This window comes from Leptonychotes weddellii, chromosome 5 (genome assembly GCF_054177405.1).
Source record: "Leptonychotes weddellii isolate Sample4059 chromosome 5, ASM5417740v2, whole genome shotgun sequence".
NCBI lineage: Eukaryota > Metazoa > Chordata > Mammalia > Carnivora > Phocidae > Leptonychotes > Leptonychotes weddellii.
In genome coordinates, this window is record NC_138373.1 from 2,178,764 (window position 1) to 2,202,672 (window position 23,909).

Genomic DNA, 23,909 nt, shown 5'->3' on the forward strand with positions numbered 1-23,909 from the left:
GGGGAACCTGGCTCTGAGTGGAGGTCAGAACTCTGCGGGCGACACCAGGTAGGACGCAATGGGGAGGTGCGTGTGACTGATGTTTTCTCTGGTGGAGGCCTGCGGGGTCCCGCGAGTCAGGGCTCTGTTTGCAGGCTCCGCTGGGCCCCAGGCTGAGAAACTGGGGGCACTGACCTTGCCTGGCGGCCTGGGAGCTGGTGCGGTTTCCTCACTGGCCGGAACCGCTGTCGTCTGTGATGTAGGGGCGGCCTCGGAGGGGCAGGGACGGGCAGAACCACCCCCTCGTACAATGCAACCTTTTTTTCCCATAACACATCCCTTTTATATATTGACTTTGAACATCACGAGTGGCTTGCATTTTTAAGAAACCACACAATACAGTAATACACTGTAAAAGCTGGTTTCAAATGGAACATAGAATACAAAGTTAAAGTGCTCTCTTTATTCCCACCTCCCCACTTTCTCCCTACAGAGGAACCACTGTTAACACTTCACCCTCCTCCTCTATAGTCTCTTGTCCATGGGTTTGCATATGGAAACACACAGCCTGTCTGTATACATTCCGATACAAGGTTTTACGTAAGTGCAATTGTATGGTTTGCGTTATTCCGTGACGTGTTTTGCACTGAACTTTTTTACTCATTGTCTTGGGTTGTTGTTGTTTTTCCCATGTCTGCACACTTAGCTAAAAAGCTCCTTCTTCTCGAAACTGCCTGGTTTTCCAGAGTGCCACTGGGTCACGGTTTATTTACCCAAGTCCTTCTTGGAAGCAATTTGGACTGCTTCCCGTTTTTGCTGTTACTATTGCTCCAAATCAACATCTTTCCAGTTACTTACTCCTTGGTATATTTGTGCAAGTGCTCCTACCAAATAGGTTGAAGTGGCATTGTTAAGTTAAAGGGTGTGTGCACGTAAGTGTTTAGCGATACCGTCGAAGTGCCCTCTCCAAATGCTGTGCTAACTTCCTCCCGGGGCGTCCCGGAGAACCTGCACCCCACGGGCTCACCAGCATTACCTGCTATCAATCCTTTTACTCTTTGCCGATCCAATAGGCACGGATTATATCACTGCGACTGCAATTTGCATTTCCCTATTTAACCACTTAGGCTGAGCATATTTTCATATGTTCATTGGCCGATCATATCTATAAAAGTGCCTGTTCATATCTGTATTATTTGGGATGCTTTGGGGAGCAAGGAACAGAAAAATGTGACTCAACTGGTTTTGCCAATAAGGAATTTATCTTCTTGTGTTGAAAGAACCACAGATAGGGGTGCCTGGGTGGCTCAGTCGGTTAAGCGTCTGCCTTCGGCTCGGGTCATGATTTCGGGGTCCTGGGATTGAGCCCCACGTTGGGCTCCCTGCTCAGCGGGGAGTCTGCTTCTTCCTCTCCCTCTGTCCCCTCCCGCACTCATTTTCGCTCTCTTACTCTCTCTCAAATAAATAAATAAATAAAATCTTTAAAAAAAAATAAAAGAACCGCAGATGAGGACACGTAAGATGGTGTACCTGCTGTGGAAAACAGCGTATCTGCTCCTTAAAAGATAAACACGATGGCCAGATGACTCAGCGATGCCACTTAAAGGTATTTACCCAAAAGAATCAAAAGCAAGGACTCAAAGAATTAGTTGCACACCCATGTCAATAGCAGTACTAGTCCTAATAGCCAAAAGGTGGAGGCAGCCCAAGTGTCCATTAAAGGATGAACAGATGAACGCAATCTGGTCCATCCACACAATGGAATATCACTCAGCCCGAAAAAGGGAGTTGTGACGCCTGCTACCACATGGGTGAACCTTGAAAACATGGTCAAACAAGTCAGTCGCAAAAAGACAAATATTGTGTGGACCCACTTTTGTGAGGTCCCTAGGGGAGTCAGACTTGCAGAGACAGAGAGTAGACAGTGGTGCAGGGGGGCTGGGAAGGGGCTGGGGGTCAGTGTGTCATGGGGACAGAGTCTCAGTGTGGGGAGATGGAAACGTTCTGGAGACAGACGGTGGGGATGGTTGCACACCAGTGTTTAGGTATTTAACTGGACTGCCACTGAACTATATACTGAAAAATGGTTACTAGGGTAAATTTTATGTTACATGCACTTTACCACAATTAAAACCAATTTTTTTTAGTTAAAACAAAAAAAAGTGCAGATTAAAAGTAGCTCCAACTTAGCAGTGATATCATGGAGGTCCTGGTACTTTCCATTTCTCTGCTCTGCTGTCTTCAGGGAAATCCCATCTTCGGCCAGCTCCCCTCCAGGTCCTAGTCATCTACAGTGGCCTCAGGCCTCGCATGTCTGCCACAATGCCCAGGAGCAGGAAAGGGGGGCTCCCCTTTCAGTGTCTCTTTTTAAGGTTGAGGAAAACCTTTCCTGGAAGCCCCATTCCCACCTCTCCCAGGAGATGGGACTGACGGCATCACCTGCCCATGATCTGTTCTATCTGTGGGCCATGGGCAAGGAGAATGACCAACTGTGATGGGCCTTGAGGAATCCAGAGTCCAGGGCACTGGGCAGGTAGAGGTGGCCCTGAGCAGCTCGGGATCCCCTAGGAAGGGGGAGAGAGGACTGACTGCCACAGGAGGCAACGAACACAGCTTGTGACAATGTTTGCTGCCCGTTTTTCCAATGGGTCATTTGCCTGTTCTTTTTGATTTGTAGGAGCTCTTTATGTATTGTGGAAAGTAATCTTTTTTTCTATGATAGCTGTTAACATTTTTCCTGGCCCGTTGCTTTTCTTTGAGTGGCTTATATTTATGTAAGGCCAGAATTCAGCTGGAAGTATGATTTTCTCCCTCTCTCTTCTTGATTTCATTAATAATGCAGATGCTTTTCTCCTGCTGAAAAACAAAACTGGAGGCAGTTGAAGGTGACTGAAGTCATCCTTATTGGTTTGCAAGCTTTAAAGGCAAAGGATGTCTCCAACTAGAGGCAGCTGCCGGGCAGTCATCTGGGAGGCTGCAGGTAGCATGGTGCCTCCTGTGTCACCGGCTGACATGACAGATTAGTGAAGTGACCAAACCATTGCAGGTACACGAGGAGGGGTTGCACAGGAAAAGAAACTGAGATTGTGTTCCATGGAGGATCCGCTTAGCAAATTCTGCTGATGGGGCTCACCAGAGGACAAAGTTGATTCCTGGGGTGGTGGTCACAGTCATGCAGAAACATCTCAAACCGCAGGTGTTTCCAGGAGCCATGTGGGTCTGGAAGATGCCTTTACAGTGACCACGATGTCTGACCATCCCCCTTCCTGGGACTCCCAGCCTCCGCACGCCCCTGGGAGGTGCATGGAGAATGGAGGGGGTGCTTCCATCTCTCATTGGTCTCACCCAATTTGTTTAGAACTCAGGGAGCAAGGGGGGGCAGTATTTGACCGGGATTCCCTCTGCAAACTCAGAACCCTCTCGCCTGATATCTATGGTCATGCAGGCTAGAGTGAATACCAAGAGCTCACGTGTGTGTTGTGATTCTCACGCTCCAGGTCCTGTTCTCCATGATTTGCAGGTGTAATGACCCTATGAGGTTAGAACAACCATTCCCCCACTGTACAGGTGGGGAAACTGAGGCAGGGGAGGCTAAATAGCCACCAGGCAATGCTGCTGCTTTCGCCCCAAGCCCCAGCCCTCTCCGCCCGTGTGTGGAAAGCAGAGCCCTTTTGCCAAACCCCGAGTCGGGTGTTTAGTGTCCCGGCCCCTCCTGGCTGGCAGCTTATCTTCCTCACGTCAGGCCAGAGCGGATCCGTTTCCTGAAGTGAGGACGGTGATGACCATCCTTCGAATGGGAAGGTCCCGAGAGAGGGTCCGCTGAAAGAGGAAAGAAGGGGCAACGCTCTACAGGAGTGAAGGTTGGCTCCAAGGCTGAGAGGTGATACTCAGAGAGTCATAGAGGGCGAGGAGCAGGCAAGCCAGGAGGAGGGGGTAGCAAGCACATCATGCAGAGATGTGACTCTGATTCCTTGTCCGGGATCACCTGTCCCGCGGTTGCACTACGACCTCTCACATTCCTCCATCAGCTCTCGAACCACAGATGTATCCACATATTGCACATCCGGTCCAAGATGCCAGGCTGGGGAGAAGGCGCTCCACCCACGCCCCACCAGCTACACTTCATTTGGGACGTCTGCAAATGATCCGAAGTCACAGGCGGAAACAGGGTGCGTGTGTGCGCACGCGGGCCCGTGCGTTGCTCTGCAGAAAGAAGGTGCAGGTTTCACCAGCCTCTCCGAGAGGCATCCTCCGAGAGGTTAGGTGCCACTGCCCTCGGGTGATGGCCATTGTTGAGATGGGCATGGGGGGCAGTGGGATGCCTTCATCTTGAAGTCACAGAGGAAGGGGACTGCGTGCGGATGGGGGCAGCAGAGTGGCTGCCGAAATCCTGTGTGGTTCCAGGCCAGTCTCCCACCCGCTCTGAATCCTGCAGCCTCATCTGTAAAAATGAGAGGCTCCTTCTAGGGTGGGTGTGAGGAGTAAATGAGATGACGTGCTTAACGCCCCCTTCCCTGGTCTGAGCCATCTGCCTGCAGGAAAGGTCCTCCCTTGTCTTCTGTGCATCTGGTCCATGTCTTTGGTTTTCTTCTTCTTTTCCAGCCGACCCTCTGGTCCATATCACTGCTATCACACCTTCACCGGCGGGGGAGAGGGAGGGGGTGAATGCGTTGTTAATTTTACAATTCACGCAGCCACAGGTAACATTTGGGGAGAAAGAAGCGGGAATTACCGGCTCACTCAGGTCTGTGCTTCCAAATGCTCCTGATGCTTCTCTCTTCCACTGACCCCTCCCTGATCATGAATAATCGAGAGGCTGATCATGGTCAAATTGCCTAATGCAGTCACTAAACACAAACATCTGGCCCCATTAAAACCAAAAGCATCCCCAGAGGCCCCAGGCCCCAGGAGGGTATTACCAAGAGAGAGTGGTACCGTCTGCAGCCACATCCCAGCTCAAGCCGGCTGTCCCCAGGTGGCCCATGAGGTGAGAGCAGGGGAGCTTATGGTGCCTCAGGCCATTAATCTCCCTCAGGTCCCTAATGCCAGAGCACATTTATGGCCCAGTCAGTCCTTGTGCCTTGTCTCCTTGGCGTCCCTGCTTTGTTAACACTCAGCGTCCATATTTTCTGGTGACAAACTAGGTCACATCTATGGCAAAGGGTACTCTGAAATCATACTGTGTCATGCTTATGAAATGAAACATACACTGACCTTAGACTGGGGATCCGTTCTTAATTCAGATGGAAAGGTCAAGACCAGGGGAGGGAACAGTGAAAGTCCGTGCCCCCAGATTTCCCAGACACACCCCCTGAGCCTGAGCGGTTCCACCTCCGGGCCGGAACATTTAGGAGCTGGTGCAGGAGGCGTTCGCTCTCTCCTCTGTGCCACGGAATTGGGGCAGGGGCCACGTGTCCGTGGTAAAGCCACACAGGAAAGCAGCCTATGTGACTAGGCAGTGAGTGGAAGACTGGTTTAAAATATATGTTTTAAAAGAAAATGTGAGGCGCCGTAGGACCAGGAGACCAGGAGATGACCGGCATTGGAAATAAAGTCTTTATTCACAGTTCCAGGAGGAGGGGGCATGGGGTGCCACGTGGGGCTGCAGGGGATGCACAGGGCCAGTCAGGAGGCAGAGGGAGGCTGCACTGTGGGTGAGAGCCTCTTCTTGTGGTTTCCCCGGGAAGGAGGGGCGAGGCGGGGTGAGCAGGCTCAGGCCCGGCTAGTTTGAGTAATTCCAGGGGGCTCTGGGGCTGAGGGGCTGTCCTGGGTGTCTGCTCCCTGGGGGCTTAGGGCAGGGGGGACAGTGGCCCAGAGCATGAGAGCCCCATTTAGGAGGGGGTTGGGACGTGTGCTCCTGGGTGGGTGGTTTAGGATCCTCAGGAGCGAGCTCGCCTTGGGAGGGGCAGTCCCTCCAGGGTCGGCGAGGCCCCAGGTGTGAAAGCATCAGAACGCAGACGATAAAGGGCGTGGTTGATACAAAGACAACCACTCAGGAGGTGGTGGAACTCACTCTGGGCTTAGTGGAAGGGAAATTAACCTTTGTTATGTGAAGCCATAGAGATTTGGATTGATTTACTACAGCAGCACACTGCTGTAGGAACACAAAGAAAAGCATGGGCACATGGATGTCGAGCTGAGTCTCAGCATCAAAATGGCATCTGTGAAGTCCATCCATCCATCCATCCATCCATCCATATATCAACGAATGATCTTTGCACACCAGCTGTGGGTTGGGCCCAGGGCACTCATGGAACTCTCGCTCTTACAAACAAGTGAGACACATCAAAGGTAAGGGTGGTAGCAGGTAAGACTGTCATGCAGAGGCCAGATCTTCAGTGGGTAAAGAGAGGAGGGAGCCACAACTCTAGCAGAGGAATCAGGGAGGGCTTCTCAGGAGAAGTGACATTTGAGTCAGGTCTCGATGGAGTTGTGTAAGAGTACCCCTGCAGAGACAATGGTCATGGATGTTCTAGGTGGTCTAGGAAGAGCACAGATAAAGGCAAATCTAGGCTTTGCAAAGAGTTCAGTGGGGGCAAAAACAAAACAAAACAAAAAAAACAAAACCAGAAAGAAAAAAACAAAAATAAAAAACAAAAAACTAGGGCGCCTGGGTGGCTCAGATGGTTGAGCGTCTGCCTTCGGCTCAGGTCATGATCCCAGCGTCCTGGGATCGAGTCCCGCATCGGGCTCCCTGCTCCTTGGGAGCCTGCTTCTTCCTCTGCCTCTCTCTCTCTGTCTCTCATGAATAAATAAATAAAATTTAAAAAAACAAACAAACAAAAAAAACAAAAAACTAATAGCCAGAGTTTTAAAAAATGGGTAAAGGACCTGAATGGATATTTTTCCAAAGGAGACGTACAAATGGCCAATAGGTGTATGAAATGGTGTTTGACATCACTAGTCATCAGGAAAACGCAAATCAAAACCACAATGAGAGACCACCTCACACCTGTTAGGATGGCTGTTCTCAAAGACAAGAGGTAACAAGTACTGGGGAGGGTGTGGAGGAAAGGGAACCCTCATACTCTGCTAATGAAAATGTACAGTGGTGCAGTCATTATGAAAAATGATACGGAGCTTCCTCAAAAAATTAAAAATAGAACTACCGTATGATCCAGCGATCCCACTTCTGGGTGTATATCCAAAAGGAAATGAAATCAGTATCTTAAAGAGATGTCTGCACCTCCACATTCATTGCAACCAAGATATGGAGAAAACGTGTCCATCAACAGATAAAGGGACGATGAAGATGTAACACACGCACACACACACATGTGCGTGCAAACACACATGCATAAGCCCACAGGCACGCACATGCACACGCACACGCACAATGGATTATTATTCAGCCTTGACAAAGAATGAAATCCTGTCATTTGTAACAACATGGAGGAAACTGGAGGACATCATGCTGAGTGAAATAAGCCAGATGCAGAAAGACAAATACTGTGGGATATCACTGATATGTGGAATCTAAAAAAGCCATAAAAAAAACAACTGAGTAAGACAGTCGTTACCACGGGCTCAGGGTGGGAGGAATGGACAGAAGTTGGCCAAAGGGTACAAACTTTCAGTTATACAGTGAATAAATTCTGGATCCGAACGTACAGTCTGGGGACTGTAGCTAATAGCCTCCTTGAAAGCTGCTAAGAGAGAGGATCTTACGGGTTCTCACCACGCAGGAGAAATCTGTGTGAGGCGACAGATGTGCTAACCGGATTGTGCTAATCATTTCACAATGTATACATGAAATCGTCGCATTGTACACCTTAAAAAAATCACACTGCACAACCTAATCTATACAATTTTTGTTTGTGATCACACCTCGACACAGCTGGAAAAGAGCAGCTCAGAGGGCCCGGAACAGACACGCTTCGGGAGTGTGGTCAGAGACTCGACGGGAGTCTCTGTGCTTCCTGCCGCAGGGTGCTCAGAGCTGGACAGCAGTGGACCAGGAGGCCCCACGATGAGATGGGCTGTCATGGCCCTTGCTTCCTCGGTCCCTCCTTCAGTGGCCCCTCCGTGAGATCTGCGATGTTCGCCCAGCCCCCGTTGTCACAGCAGGGGAAAACTCTCTTAAGCTCCTCTGCTCTAGGGCAGGGAAAATAAGTACTTTCTTCCCCTTGGAAGCCATGGCAGATATCACTAAGCAAGTGACAGGCTTTGCATCAGAAGCCAGACTGAACCTCAGAGGTCTTCTTAACATAGAGCTTCAGGCAGCTGCTATCCATGGGTCCAGATTGGCACGCATGTCAAATTGTGTGTCATTTCTATTTTAAAGGGTTAAGGATGTTCTCTTTCTGGAAGTATTTTTAGTTAAAGAAGGGGAAGGAGAGGAGAGGGAGAGGAGGAGGAAGAAGAAGAACAGGAGGAAAAGGAGGAGGAGGAGAGAAGGCACCTGGGTGGCTCAGTCAGTTAAGCATCTGCCTTCGCTCAGGTCATGATCCCAGGGTCCTGGGATTGAGCCCCACATTGGGCTCCCTGCTAGGTGGGGAGTCTGCTTCTCCCTCTGCCCCTCCCCACCACTTGTGCTCTCTCTCTCTCTCAAATAAATAAAATCTTTTAAAAAAGAAGAAGGGGAAGAAGGAGAAAAGGAGGGATGGGGAGGAGGAAGGGAAGGGGGGAAACTGGCAGGGGGAGGGCACAGTGTAACCAAAGGAATGAATAGATAATGGTGCAATTTTTGTCAGCAGAAGTTTTGGGAAAGAGAAGGGAGGTCTGCATGATCCCCTCATGCCCCAGCCACTCAGAAGAGTGCTCTGGGTGGGAAACCTAGGACACTTTCTATGTTCTCACTTTCCTGCCTCTGTTGTCACCCAAAATGGTTCTGATGCTAGTTCTCCAGGCCAAGGTAAACACCACAGAGCAGACAGGAGGCGCTTCCATGGAAAGCTCCTCCCACCTTGTCTCTCATCGCATCCCTCACAATGCCCACAATCATGCAGGCAAAGAAAAGATGCTCAATAAATGTTTACTGATTGGATCTAAGTTGCAATGCTATCTACCACCCTCCAGGAAGCCAGGTGGCAACGAAATTCACCCCCGTATAACCCTGAAGGGCATGATGACCGGGAACCAGCATTGAATGATGCTCCAGACCGGCGAGATGCATGTGTTTCAAAGGCCACGTAGACCACAATTCGCGCAGCCCCTTGGCCCCTCGGGGACACACACTTGGTCTTGGGCTCTCCCACGTTAGCTCCCAGGGGACAGGCACAGTGGCTTTCACTGCTCCGCGTCCTAGTCCTGGGCCCGACACACAGAAAGCTCTCCATCCACACTTGTGGGTGGAGGAGCAAACTGATAGCACAGCAAGGTGAATGGGGTGGGACTCCTACCCTCATCCCATCAGGAGGCGAGGCAGACATTGCAGCCGAGAGCTGGGCGGGGCTCCATTCCCCTCTGCAAGGTGCGGAGGGTCTGGGTGGCTGGGCTAAGGCGGGGGCTCATGCAGAGGCTGGAGGGCAGAGCTGTGGGAGGGCTGGGGGTGGGGCCTGAGTTCCCTTCCCGGAGATGCCTTTGAAGAACTGTGTTGTGCACAGTAACATTGCTATATTTCCACACACAGCTACAGCCCAGAGAACCAGACTTTCTCAGTTGACAACCTCTTTCTTGGCTTATTAGGACCAGCCCCCAGTCCCCGGGGTCAAACCCACATGGTCTAATTTTATCAGAAGCTTCTGGCACCATTGCCAACTTACACCAGCTTGGGTGATCTCTGCTCACCCTTCCTGTCGAGCCTGCAGAAATGAAGTCAGAGGCCCCCGATGTTTTCACTGACCCAGGCAGGGAGGTGGATCAGGAAAACATTAGCTCACAGACGCTGACCCTGCTGCAGCTGATCCGACAGGCAGAATGAAGGCACTTCCTGAACAGTGGGGCTGGGGGCAGGGGTGCAGAGAGCGAGCCCGGGGATCCTCAGCTTGCAGACAGCAGGGCTGAAGGCACAGGGAAGACTTGATGCTCTGCATCTTGGATCAAAACCCGCTGAATGCCTTCATCCTCGGCGCTGAGAGCAGGCAAGCAGCCTTCTGTGGGGAGCTTGCTTCTCACTCCAACAACCTGGACGGGAAACCTGCTCATGGAGCCATTCTCCCCTCTGAGCCACTGCACAGCGTCGCTGGAAAGGTGACAGTCCCCAGAGGGGAGGACCACAGGCTCCCGTCCTGCCCTCCCTCCTGCCTCCACATGCACACACCCCTCACCTGCCTGGTCCAGGTGGGCTCAGGGTGAGGGGCTGCAGGGTGAGTAGGCAGAGACTCTCGGAGGACAGCTCCAAATTGAGTCTGGAGGACAAATCAGAAGGGACCAGCACGTGTCAAGGCCTCAGGGTGAGAGAGAGCAATGCAGCACTGTCTTTATCTGAGGTTCCCCCAAAGCAAACCCCGCACCAGAGATTCCAGGGGGTGCGGGTCAGGGTGGACAGAGACACAGCAGTGGAAGGCAGCCCTGAAAATGCACCACATGGAGCCAGCGACCACAGGGGCAATGGGAGTAGGACCCCACGGGGAAGTTCTAGGAAATGGTGCCAAGCCCCTGCCTCAGACGATCCTGGGCATGGAGTGAGGGGGCTGGGGTGTTTGTAGCTCCACGCAGGTAAAAAGGTTGTCTTCCAGGGGGATATTGAATCCCAGGTAATCCTGGTCCACCCTTTTCCTGAGGCCCGGGCGGGCAGCTCTCTGACAGCAATGAGGTTCTGGGTTTTGGCAATCAGACTGATGAGCCTGGGACAGATGTGGGAGGTCCTGGGCTGGGTGGGGGTGGGGGGGGCGGGGTGTCGCAGAGAGCCACCCCAAAGCGTTGCAAAGGGGTCAGGACAGTTGGGGAAGATTTTGGTAGCAGGCGGGGGAGGCCAGCAGGGGCCAGACTATGGAGGTGCGGACAGGAGGCTAGGCCGCAGGGCTCTGTGCTGTCGGCCTGAAGAGCAGTGGAAAAGTCGCCTGTCTGAGAGCTCTCTTTTCGGACCACAGCGCAGAGAAGAGACTGGAGGGAGCAGGGAAGGTTCGCAGTCCTGGTGCAGGGAGACCTTGTGGCCAGTTGTCACCACCCGCCCACTGGGCTAAGTCTCCTGTTCTGAGCCTGGTGTGACCTCAGACCTTTCCCCTTGTGTGTCTCATAGCAGCTCTGATCTCCACCTCTGACCCTGGGGGCTGGCCAGGCAAGACATTTCTGGAAACCAACTTGTTTGCAAAATTGTATCCACGCTTCTTTGCAATGTGCCTTTGTGACTTTGAGGGTCTGCCCATCCACAGGTGGGGGACATTTCCCCACCCCCCCAAGCCCCAGACTTGCTACGGTCAGTACAACGCATGATGCGGACTCTGAGCAATTACCCCCACAAGGGTTTGCATGCTTCTGCTCTCTCTTTTGGAATTCTGCAGCTACCACACCAACAAGCCTGTGCTGACCCAGTGGATAATGAGAGACATCACCTCTGTATCAGGTATCACTTGCTGCATAACAAATTATCCCAAACCTAAGCAGCATAGAACAACACACAGTTATTATCTCCCTGTTTCTGTGGGTCAGAAATCAGGGCTTGGTTTGCCATCTCTCTGAAGGCCAGCTCATTGGGTCAGCTGGGGCCAAGGTCATAACAAAGTCCAGCTGGGGCGGAATCCACTTCCAGGCTCCATGACGAGGTATTGGTAGGCTTCAGCTTACCTGGGGCTGTCACCCAGAGGTGGGCCCCACGTCCTTGCCACTCGACTTCCCCAGAGGGTGTTTTACAGCATTGCTGAGTGTCAAAATGAGAAACAGAACAATCAAGATGGAAGTCATAGATTTTAGGACCTCATCTCAGAAGTGACATCCTATCACTTTTGCTGTATTCTGCAAAGAGCACCTTATCGTATGTTTGGCATGGCCTGGCATCCACGCAGGTCTTGGTGGCTCCTTCCATTCCCTGCGAGATCTTCCCTACCCACCAGTCCAGCTCCCCATGCAGGACCCAAGTTCTGTGCACTGCTTCTAGCTTGCATCCCCCAGCTCACCCAGAATCATGCCTTCCGTTTTGCAAGAATTTCAGGAATGACAGCTTGAGTCGGCTCTCCATTATTACACAGGTGTGAGCTTTTAAAAACTTGGAGATCATAGTAAATACATAGATTGAAAGAAACAATGCAGAGAGATCCTAGATACCGTTCTCCGACTTTTCCTCAATGGTATGAACTGGACAATATCACAACTGGAAATTCACATTGATGTGATCCACCCACTTTTTTTTTTTTTCTTAAAGATTTTATTTATTTATTTGACAGAGAGAGTTAGCGAGAGCAGGAACACAAGCAGGGGGAGTGGGAGAGGGAGAAGCAGGCTTCCCGCTGAGCCGGATGTGGGACTCGATCCCAGGACCCTGGGATCATGACCTGAGCCGAAGGCAGTCGCTTAACCAACTGAGCCACCCAGGCGCCCACCTGTTCCCCATTTCTAATTTTATCATTTCAAGAGGGCTCTATCAACGGAATCATGTGCCATGTAATCTCTTGATGTTTGGCTTTTATGGCTCAGCATCACTCCCTTGAGATCGACCCAGGGTATTGTATGTATCGATAATCTGTTCTTTTTTATTGCCAAGTAGTATTCCACGGTACGAACATACTACCATTTGTTTAAACGGTCACACTTTGAAGGACATTTGGGTTGCTTCAGATTTGGGGCTATTAGGCATAATGCTGCTATGAGCATCCCCGTGTATAGATTTCAGGTGGACATAAGTTTTAACTTCTCTGGAATAAATGCCCGGGAGTGCGATTGCTAGGTCCAACAGTGCGCCCATGTGTGGTTTTATAAGAAACCACCATACTCTCCTCCAGAGTCATGCTTGTACTATCTCACCACCCCACCAGCACGGGATGAGTGGTTTGGTGTCTCCACATCCCCACCAGCATTGGATGTTATCACCGGTTTTTGTTTGAGCCATCTGATAGGTGGGTAGTGATAGGTCATTGTGGCTTTAATTTGGGTTTCCCTATTGGCTAGTGATGTTGGTTATCTTTTTTTTCATGTTTGTTCATGTCTTTTGCCAATTTTCTAGCTGGATTGTTTGTTGTTTTTTTTTTAATGCCTAGTGTTGAGCATTCTTTATATTTCTAGGTATAAGTCCTTTGTCAGATGTGTGGTTTGCAAATATTTTCTCCTCGTCCAGATTTTGTCTTTTTGTCCTCTTAACGGGATCTTTCATGGAGCAAAGTTTTTTAATTTTGATGAGGTCCACATAAACAACTTTTTCTTCTATTAAATGTGCTTTCAATAAACTCTGTCTAGCCCTATATCCCAAAGATTTTCTCCTATGTTTTCTTTCTCTAAAAACTGTATCATTTTCACACCTAAGTGCATGATTCATTTGGAGTTACTTTTTACATAAAATGTGACACTTAGATAGAGGTTCATTTTTTTGGTGGTGTTGTTATTTACAGGTCTGAGGTTGTTTCAGCATTATTTGTTGACTAGGCTATCCTTCCTCCATTGAAGCGCTTTCCTGTTTTTCCGAAAATCCATCAGGCAATTGTATGAGTCTATCTCTGGGTTCCCTATTCTGTTTCAGATCCATGGGTTTATTCACTCTGCCAAAACTACAGTTTTGATGACTGTAACTATATAGTAAACATTAATATTGAATAGAGAAAGTTCTCCCAATTTAGTATTTCTTCAAGAACATTTTTAGCTATTCTAGGTCCTATGCTTTTCCATAGCAATTTCAGAATAAGTTTGTCTATGAACAATCTTGCTAGGATTTTGAAAGTCATTGCATTGAACCTATAGATCAGTTCTGGGAGAACTGACATCTTTTACTAGGTTGAATCTTCCAATCCGTGAGCATGGTATATTCCTCCACTTATTTAGGTCTTTTTCTATTTATTTTATTAGTATTTTATAACATGCAAGATACAGATCCTATGCATGTTTTGTTAGATTTATACCAAAGTATTTCACCTACTTTGGATCAGTTGTGTTTTAAATTTCACTTTTCACACATTCATTGTTAGTACGCTGAAATGAGATTGATTTTGTGAGTTGTTGTTCTATGACATTACTGGACTCACTTATTTATTCTAGAAGTTTCTTGGAGACTCCCTAGAATTCTCTACATAGACAGTCATATCATCGAATAAATAGTTTTATTTCTTTTCTTCTAATCTATGTGTCTTTTATTTCCTTTTTTTTGGGCCTTATTCTACTGGCTAAAACCTCCAAGCACAAAAGACGTTCTTCTTTTGTTTCCAGTCCTATGGAGAAAACATTTAGTGTGTACTTACTTTCATAAGTATGATGTTAGCTGAAGGTTTTTGGTAGATGCTCTTTATCAAGTTGAAGAACTTTTCCCTGTAGTCCCAATTTTCTGATAGTTTTTATAATGAATGGGTGTTGGATTTTGCCAAATGTGCTGGAGTTTTCTTTTGCATAAATTGATAAGATCATATGATTTTTCTTCCTTAGCCTGTTAATATGGTAGATTACATTAATTTTTGAATATTGACCCAGTCTTGCAGCCCTGGAATAAATTCCATGTGGTCATGGTGTATGATTCTTTTTTATACATTATCAGATTCAATTTGGCAAAATTTGCATTGAGGATTTTTATATCTAAATTCATGAGAGAGATTGGCTTATTTTCTTTCTTTCTTGACACTATCTTTTTCTGCTTTCAGTGTCAAGGTAATATTAGCCTCATAAAATGAGCTGGAAGGTGTTCCTTTCTCTTCTATTTTCTAGGAGACATCGTGTAACATTATTGGTTGCTGTAGGGATTCTAATGCGTACACAGTTTATTATGGTATTGATACTTTACCACTTGAGTAAAGTGTAAAAAACCTTACTTCCACTTAGGTCTTTTTAACCTCCTCATTAATATATGTGTATTATATACATATTAATACATATATTAATATATGTATAATATATAGTAATACAAATATTAACATATATGTATTCTATGCATGCACACACACATACACACAAACAGTAAGTCAGTCCTATTTTTTCTTCTCCTTTTTGGACTCAGAAGATATAAACGTTAATTGTTTTTTTATTGTCTCAAGCTCTCTGAGAGTCTGAGATGTTTTTTTCTTTTTTTCCCAGCTTACTTTCTTTCTGCTAGTGAGATTGGGAAGTCCTAGTGATCTGACCTCAAATCTGCTGATTCTTTTCTCTGTCATCTCTGCTTCTGAGCCCAACCAGTGAGGATCGTGACTGGGACAAAGAGGGGTGTCTGCAACACCGTTTCCAGGAAACAATCATAAAAGGAAAATAATGCTAAACCTGGGAGGGGAGGAACAAGCCATAAAGGGGACCCAGAGCAGATAGGGATGGCCATTCAGAATGGTTAGTAGCGACCCTGCCTTATTTAGGGGCATGGGATGGGACCTCCAATTGGAATGGTGTATTATTAATCAGGATGGCCTGGGTCTCAGGTGTCATTGGCCCCCATTCCAGGGAGGCAAAGGGTTCTGAACTACCTGCCTTGGAGTCTCAGGTCTGCCACCTTGTGTCTGTGTGATCTTGGGGGAGCTTTATAACCCTTCCCTAAAATGAAGCTGGTGAAGGTGCCAACCCCACCAGGTTGTTTGAGGGTCAAAGGTGAGAGGATATGAATCGTCCAAACTGCCCATCATAGGTGATTGATGTATAGGGCAATTCCCTTCCAGACTCCAAGCTTGGCAGTTTTATCTCAGGGGCCAGGCTCCAGGTCTTGGAGGCACCTCTTCTAGAGCTTCTAGAGCTGTTCTGCCATCATTTCCTCCATGTAGTGGCTCAGGGTTGGGAAGGGCAAGTCTAGGTGACCTTGCCCTAATCTCCTCTCCAGAATGCAGTCCATCCCATTCTCTGGGCTCCTTTTTCTCCCCTGTCCGAGTAGGTCTCCACTGAGCTTACTGTGCAGGGGGCTCTGGAGGCCCAGTCCTTGGGGCTATCCCTAAAAAAGGGGTATTCCTAGATCAGAGTGGGGGCTGAGGCAAACCAAGAGCCAGTCCCATCTTCCATCCTCCTGCTCTACATCTAGCAGACGCTGGGTTTGATGGAGATCAAGATACCCCACTAAACTGTAACTCACTATGCTCAGAAGATGGGCACCATGTCTGTCCTGTGCGTGGTTGAGGCCCCCACCCGGTGCTGCGTTGGGGCCAACCAGCTGAGAAGAGCCGACTGTTCAATTTCAGGAGTTTTGTAAGCTGGTTGTTAAACATAGACATTATTAAAAATTAGATTGTAAAAACTTTAAATAAATGATATTGAAAACAAAGATAATGAATACTCAAAAGTCCTCATTCCCTAATTATTGTGTTATTATCTCTGCTCTAGAGGTTGTTTATGTCTATTGTATGTTTAGGACATACTGTATAGCAATGTGGTAGCTTGACATTGGCCATTGACCATGGTGGGAGTATATACACCATAGGAATCAGCAAACACAACAGATAAGAGCTGGATTTATTGCTTGGTTGATTGTTTACGTTTAATACAGTGATGGAGAAAAGGTTCACCATGTAGGTTAAAGTGAGAAGTGTGCCGTGTTCAGTTATAAATAGCACGAAGAATTAAAGAAATGTTCTTCCAGTGTTTGGGGACTCGTTCCGTATTCAGCAAAGAAGTCACTCAGGTCATCGATGAAGAAGTGAAGTCCGGGCAAACACCTTTCTTTGTTGTTTTACTTCTGTCTTAACCTAAGGGAAAACAATAACCACGACTCATGACGGAATTCCTCTCACCGAGTGGTTAACGTTAACCAGAATACCACCATGTCTAGAACAGTGCCTCACTGAAAGGGCATGCACAATAAATACTTTTTGGGTGACTGAAATCAGTGAAAACAAGCCAGGAAGGATGTGTGGGGCCGTCTCCCCTGTTTGGTGATGCCTTGGTGTTGGTGGTGGCCCTGTGCGTTTTGGGTGCTGTCTCTGTCCCCATCCTCACTCTGTGCCCCTTTTGCACGCGTTCAGCTGTGCTCTGTCCTAGGGCTCCTCAAGTAGCAACAGGCACGTGAGTCACCTGTGGGTCTTGTCAATGGGCAGGTTCTGACCCAGCGGGTCCATGGCGGGGACCAAGCTTTGCAAGCTCCTGGGTGACATCATGCCGGTCCCAGACCACACTTTCAGCAGCGAGGTTCTAGCCACACCAGCCTCCTTCTCACATGGGAGGGTAGGGCTGCCATGCCATCTTTGAACTTGCCACATCCTTTCCCCGCAGCACCGGTCCCCCTGATCCTCACACGACTGGCCTCCGTGCATCTTTCGGGTCTCTGCCCAAGACAGAGAACTACCCATTGAAAGAAAGTGAGCCCTTCCCTGGGCACTCTCTACCCCAGCAGCCCACCTCGGTTCCCTGTACAACATCAGTTGTCGTCAGCCCCTCTCCCCCACCAAATGTAAGCCCCATGGGAGCTCTCCTGTCCACCCTGGGAACTTCATAATAGCAGGTGCACATTTCATCTTTGTGGGCTGATGGTTAGTGATGTCGCTGCTCCTCGGGTAGTTGGAGTCCAAGTGCTGGAAGCCGTTCTGGGAAGGTGTGCAGTGGGGTGGGGATGTTTATCCCTCACCCACATGGAAGGGAAGACTTTTCTTACACCCTCTCTCGCCATTTCAGCTCCTCTACCATTATGACCCCCCACCAAGAGTGCAAGCCCCCAGCCTCAGCAGTTGCCCCATTTGCCTCCCCCCAGGGCAGATCTTCCTGGCGTGCAGGGATGGCAGTGTGACTGGCCCCAGCGGAGGCTCTGAGTAAGGGCTGGCTGGCTGCCGCTTTCCGAACGGTTTCTGTCGAATTTTGCACAAACATGGGGCATGGGGACGACGCATATGTAGCACCCGGAGGAGGTACGTTCTGGCCAGCCTGGAGCCCCTGGCACATTTCTCAATTGCAGATGCTCTCTGGAGCTAAGCAGGGCTGTGGATGGTGATGCTCTTCTCCGTTGGCTCAGCCAAGAGATAGATGCCTGGGGCCCTTCAGTTTGGGGGGGAAGATGAAGTCTCTGGAGTGTCTGGAAGTTAGTTCCCTTGTGACTGCTCTTTTTTTCTAATTTATTTAAATTCAATTAATTAACATATAGTGTATTATTAGTTTCCCAGGTAGAGGTCAGTGATTCATCAGTTGCATGTAATACCCGGAGCTCATTACATCATGTGTCCTCCTTAATGCCCATCACCCGGTTGCCCCAACCCATCCCTCTCCCCTCCAGCAACCCTCAGTTTGTTTCCTATGATTAAGACTCTCTTTTGGGGGGTGCCTGGATGGCTCAGTCGTTAAGCATCTGCCTTCGGCTCAGGTCATGATCCCAGGGTCCTGGGATCGAGCCCCGCATCTGGCTCCCTGCTCGGCGGGGAGCCTGCTTCTCCCTCTCCCACTCCCCCTGCTTGTGTTCCCTCTCTCGCAGTGTCTCTATTTGTCAAATAAATAAATAAAATCTTAAAAAAAAAAGTCTCTTATGGTTTGTCTCCCTCTCTGATTTCATCCTGTTTTATTTTTTCCCTTTCTTCCCCCATGATCTCCTGTTTTGTTTCTTAAATTCTGCATATGAGTGAGATCATATGATAATTGTCTTTCTCTGATTGACTTATTTCGCTCAGCCTAATACCCTCTAGTTCCATCCACGTCATTGCAAATGGCAAGATTTCATTTTTTAATGGCTGAGGAATATTCCATTGTATATATAAACCCCCTTGTCACTACTCTTAACATTAAATCAACACATGGAGGGCCTTTTGTTATTTTTACCTTCTACACCCAGAGTTTTGATAATATCAGCACACACCATACGCTGAGTAGGACACCCTCATTCTGCACCGGGCATACATTTCAGTTTATTTAATCCCCCCGACAATCCCATAGAACAGAATCTCAGCCTGTCCCAGTTTGGAGACGAGGCACTTGAAGCTCAGAGAATGTCAGTCCGCTGCCCCAGGTTAAACAGCAAAGGGGGAGAGTCGTGATCCAAAGGATCAGAAACTCAGCTGCCTAGATGAGAGGTGAGTGCATGTTGTCCATTATGGACGAGATCAAACATATTTCAGGCTTTGTGCTCCAGACAGGCTCCACGCAACCCCTCGCCTCTGCCACTGAAGTGTGAAAGCAACCGTGGACAATCTGTAAACAATGGAGCATCATGGCGTTCTGATAAAACTTTATTCAGGAAAACAGTACTCAGCTCCTCCCACCCTCACCCAGACACGGGGTCAGTGTGGCCAGTGTCCAAGAGAAGCCACAGGTCTGGATGTGAGGTTTCTGTGTGTGTGTGTGTGTGTGTGTGTGTGTGCGCACGCCCATGTAATATATCCTCTTTTAAATATTGGCTCAGATTACTACAATAAAATCCAAAGTCCCGTGCAGACCGAGTAGGTGTTCAAGGATAGACTCTGGCCCATGGGCTGCCGGCTTACAACCTCTCTCAGCTCTGGAAACCTACCAAACAACACCGCGTTTATTAAGTAATAATTCATCTGTTTTCCCGTATTTTATTTATCAAAGACCTCAGGAACTGTCAAGCCGAACTTCTTATCAGCAGGAACTGACCGGCAGACAAGTGTTACCTCCTAGGGGTTGACGATAAATCCTGGCGAACCAGGAAACCCTAACATTTTAATTAGCTGGAACATTCTTATCAGCCGTGAAACCTGACCATGTCATTTCATATTGTTTGTGAACCCCTAATCAGGAATCTCTGATTTGGCCCCTCGAGGGCCACCTCACACACACGGGCTCATCCTCATTATTTTACTGTGGCGGCCGCCTTTGTATTATTCAACAGACCCCACCAGCACCGACTGACAGTCGGTGAGCACACTTGCGCTCGGCGGAGCATCTTGAGTTGCTGAAACAAAAAGTAAAAAGGGGGTTCCATTTGCCACAACACCAGCAAAAAAATACACACTTTTTTTTGCACAGAACAAAGAACTACTCCAGATCAAGCACGGCAGTAGACAGGAGATTTCCTCCTCTCGGCTCCTGGAGAAACCGGAGTGCAGCGGGGACAGGACCACGCAGATGCTCTGTTACTCTTAAGGCACTAGGTAATACCTGAAAGGCCCCTGCTTACCTGCCATCTCCATGGAGACTTGGGGGAGGGGGGGAGGTGTCCCTATTTCTTAGAAAACCCAAGCCTTCTAGAGAACCACAACTTTGGGGAGATCCCACGCAAGGAAATAAAAGCAAATCCAGATTTAGTAAGGAGGGACCTCATTCGAAAGGGTTGTTAGGGGAGGGAAGGGGGTCAGGGCACCGTGGCAATGTGGGGAGAGCTCAGGTCTTGGCTCTGCAAGCATCGTGGGATTAGGCAAAAGGGTTTTCTTTCATGGGGAGAAGTGAGCAAAGCTAGGAAGGGCATGGGCTGGAGATGATCGGGGTGTGCGCGGAGACCTTCTCATCCGCGACAGGCCTGTTTTAGGGGGGCTGGCTGCCCACAATCCCTGAGGGTAGGCCAAAGGTCAGGCACCCACAGAGCGGAGAGGCTTAACCCAAGTTTGGTTAACCAGCATTTGCTGCAGTTGACCAGTGGGGACTAATTGTTTGTGAAACAAAGGATGGGAATTTGGGGGTCTGCGTCTAGCCTTGCCGGAGATAAATAAGGCGGCAGCAAACTTGAGTCTTATCTGGGTCACGTGGTGAAGGGCATTTGTTCACTACAAGCTGTTTCTGGAACACAGAAGGGGGAGGAACTTCCTAACCATGCTGTTTTCCAGGAGAACAGGGCTGAGGCAAAAATTCAAGGCTGTCACCGCCCCCCTCCCCCGCAAGGCAACACCTACAATAGTCTATGGCTTATGGATATTTTTAGAATTCTACCACCTTTGCCTAGAGTCATCTAATGAATTTTCTGGGACTTTCCCTTCTGGAACCTTCCCTTCCATCTCCCCCAAAGGAGCTGGTCCCTCAAATTCTGGAAGGATCTGCGATAGGAGGCAAGGCTGAGGCTGAACAAAGAGGCTTATCTCAGGTTTCCCTGGAATTTGAAGGAGGCCCTTCCCAAAGTCCACCCATCCCTGACCCCACGTCAGGCCCTGCCGTAAGGGGGTTCCAGGGGTATCCTGAACCGGAGCCCTCCACTGCTTTCCTAACCCCCTTTTCACCCCTCATCCCCAGCCAGCTTTTTCCCCAACTGCAGACTCTGACCCTACCTACCAGGTTCTGTTGCAAAACCCGAGAGCTCTTTGATTATCCTAATCTGCCTGTAAAAATACTGCTAAGAGCCGGGTTGCCACAGATATGGAAAGTTCAAACCTATTTCCCTATGACAATAAAGAATAATATTTATTGGCATCATTATTATAACCACTAACAGGGCCGTGGGCATGGCCACGTGCCAGGTACTGAGGGAAGCATGTTGCAACTGTGAACGGGTCCCTCAGATCCAGGCAACAACCCCATAGAGCTGGTCTCATTATTCCCATCGTACAGATGATGGGACTGAGGTTCAGAGGGGCCTTTCCTAGTGGCAGTGCTGGGATTTCAACCCCAGGCAGCCCGGCCCCAAGGCGGGACTTCCACAACCAACTGCATGGCTCCCGGGGTTATACGGCAGCACAATCTTGTTTCCCAGAAACGATTATTTTCTACTTGTTGGCAGGTGGAGGGGACACAGGACACCTGCTGGGAAGTCAGTGACAGTCTTTGCTGCAGAGGCAAGTGGGCATGTCTGTTTTAGGGAAAACCGGCTGCAGACAGAGGCATCTGGTTACCCCAATGCACCCCAATGCACTGTTTCTAGACCCATGCTGGGAACCAAGGTGCTTTTCCTTTTAAGAGGCTCTCAGAGTAAATGAACTTGAGATTTCATTAAGATAGCTATTGTGTGAGAAAACTGGGCAATCTGGCTGAACAGGTTTTGGTTTTGTTTTGTTTTTTTTTAAAAGAAGTACCTATTTTAAAATAAGATTAGTATTGGTTACTCCATCTCTGCAGCCAACTCACTTCTCCCCTAAACCTGACTGGTGGGGGGAAGGAGGTGGGGGAGGGGGGATGAGGGAGGGGTAGAGAAGGGGTACTGATGATCGCGACCTACTCTGCGCTGGCCACATACATCATCTCTCATTCTTACGATAACCCTGGAGGCAGAGCTTGGCATTTGAGTCCCCCCGAAATTGGTTTAAATCTCCTTTCCGCCACCTATTAATAAGCTGCTTGGCCTTCAGCGGGCTGCAGTCCCCTGTGTGAGTATTGGTGTCCTCAGATAAAGGCAGGCATCCTAATCGTATCTGCCCAACGGGCTGTGAGGATGAATGAAATCATGCACATAAATACATCCTGCATATAAAGTGATGACTAAGTGCATAGTCTTTTTAAAGTAGGCGTAATTATCCCCACTGTACACAGAGGAAACAAGTCGGAATGACCAGACCCACATTGTAAGGCTAGTAAGCGATGGACATGGAGTCGGCAGATCCGGATCCAAATTCTAGCAGGCAGGAAGCAGTTAATTAGTGGGAGGTAGTATTACTGGTAATGGTGAGTACCATTATTGTTACAGGCTGGTGGCTTGGGGTCCGGGACCTGGGCCAACACTCCGTTGTGACTGGCCCCCTGCGGGGACTCCCATGCTCCCAGCAGTAACAACCATTAATGAGGACAGGGCTCGCAGACGATCATCAGGAACAATCTGCCCTCACACCTTGGCCTTGCTGACTTTATATGCTGGTGAAGCAGAAGGGAGGCTAAAAGCTCTTCTGAGCCCTCAGAATTCCTCTTCACCACCTCAGCCTGAAATTTAAAAACCCCCGCACACATACTCAGGGCTACATATCAGGAATTTAAAAGGATCTTTTTCCAGGGATGCTGTGGGACCACTTCTCTGCATAACGATTACAAGGGTCACAGAGAGGCAGTGTAGTGCAGTGGCTGTGAGCGAAACTGGCCAGTCAGCCCCAGTCACTGGCTCGCTGTGCAACTTTGAGCATGTACCTTAACCTCTTTGAGCATTGGTCTACTCCTTTTATAACACGGAGGCAGTAATAACCTACCGCAAAGAGCTGGGGTGAGGATGGAATGAGATCCTTGTAAGGTGCCTGGCACCTAATGAAACTCATGATAATGATAAGGAAAATCTGTGTCCTGAGATGGCCCACCGAGCCAGCGCGAGAGTCCCAGGCCTTGCCCTGGGGCTCTTCCGGGTTCTTCGCCCTGCTCTGCTTCCCGCGCCCACCAATCCGGGTCCTTCTCGCCGCCCCGCTCCGCGCATGCGCCAGAAGTGCCAAGTGTGCAGAAGTAGAAGTGCATACATTGCCCCCTTTGTGCTCGGGGCTCAGACCTTCGGAGACCACGCTCCTCTGAGCCCGCTGGCGTTAAATAAACCTCCTGTCCTCCAGGATCTCCGGGTGCCGCTTGGTTCTTCCGTCGGGTGATCCAGTCCAGGTTCTGTAACATTTGGTTCCCTGACTGGGAAACGCAACCGCGCTGGCCCATTGTTGCCACTGGTTTGGGGGCAACGGCGAGGCGGTGACAGAACGAGGGATCATAACGGAGAAGTCGCGCCCTGCCTGATATTCGGCAGTCTCCCGCTCTGGTCGCCTCGGGTGGCCCCACTCCGCTGTTCTCGCCGGACTTGAGGAGACTTGGCAGGTGAGGACCTGGTCCCGACGTTGGATTCCGGTAAGGTCTGGGGGCCCGGGACCCAGACAGGCCCACCCCCACTGGGGTGGAGGGGAGCCTGATCACCTCCCAGAGACCTCTTAGAGGTCTCACAGGTAGGGATTCCCAGGGAGGGAATGTAATAACTTCTGGAGTGTGAATGTTCAGTCCGACCTGGTTTGCTCAAGCGGACTGATTCTGTGACTCCACGGGCGGGCACCCTTAAGGTCCCCAGAAGCCTACGGAGTCTGAGTGGGCCCCTCTGCGATTCCGTGGTGAACGGCATATAGTCTATGGCGGCATCGGAATAGTTTACGATCGTAAGTCACAACGCTGAGACCGCTACGGCTAAGCCTCACCTAAGCTCCTTCAGG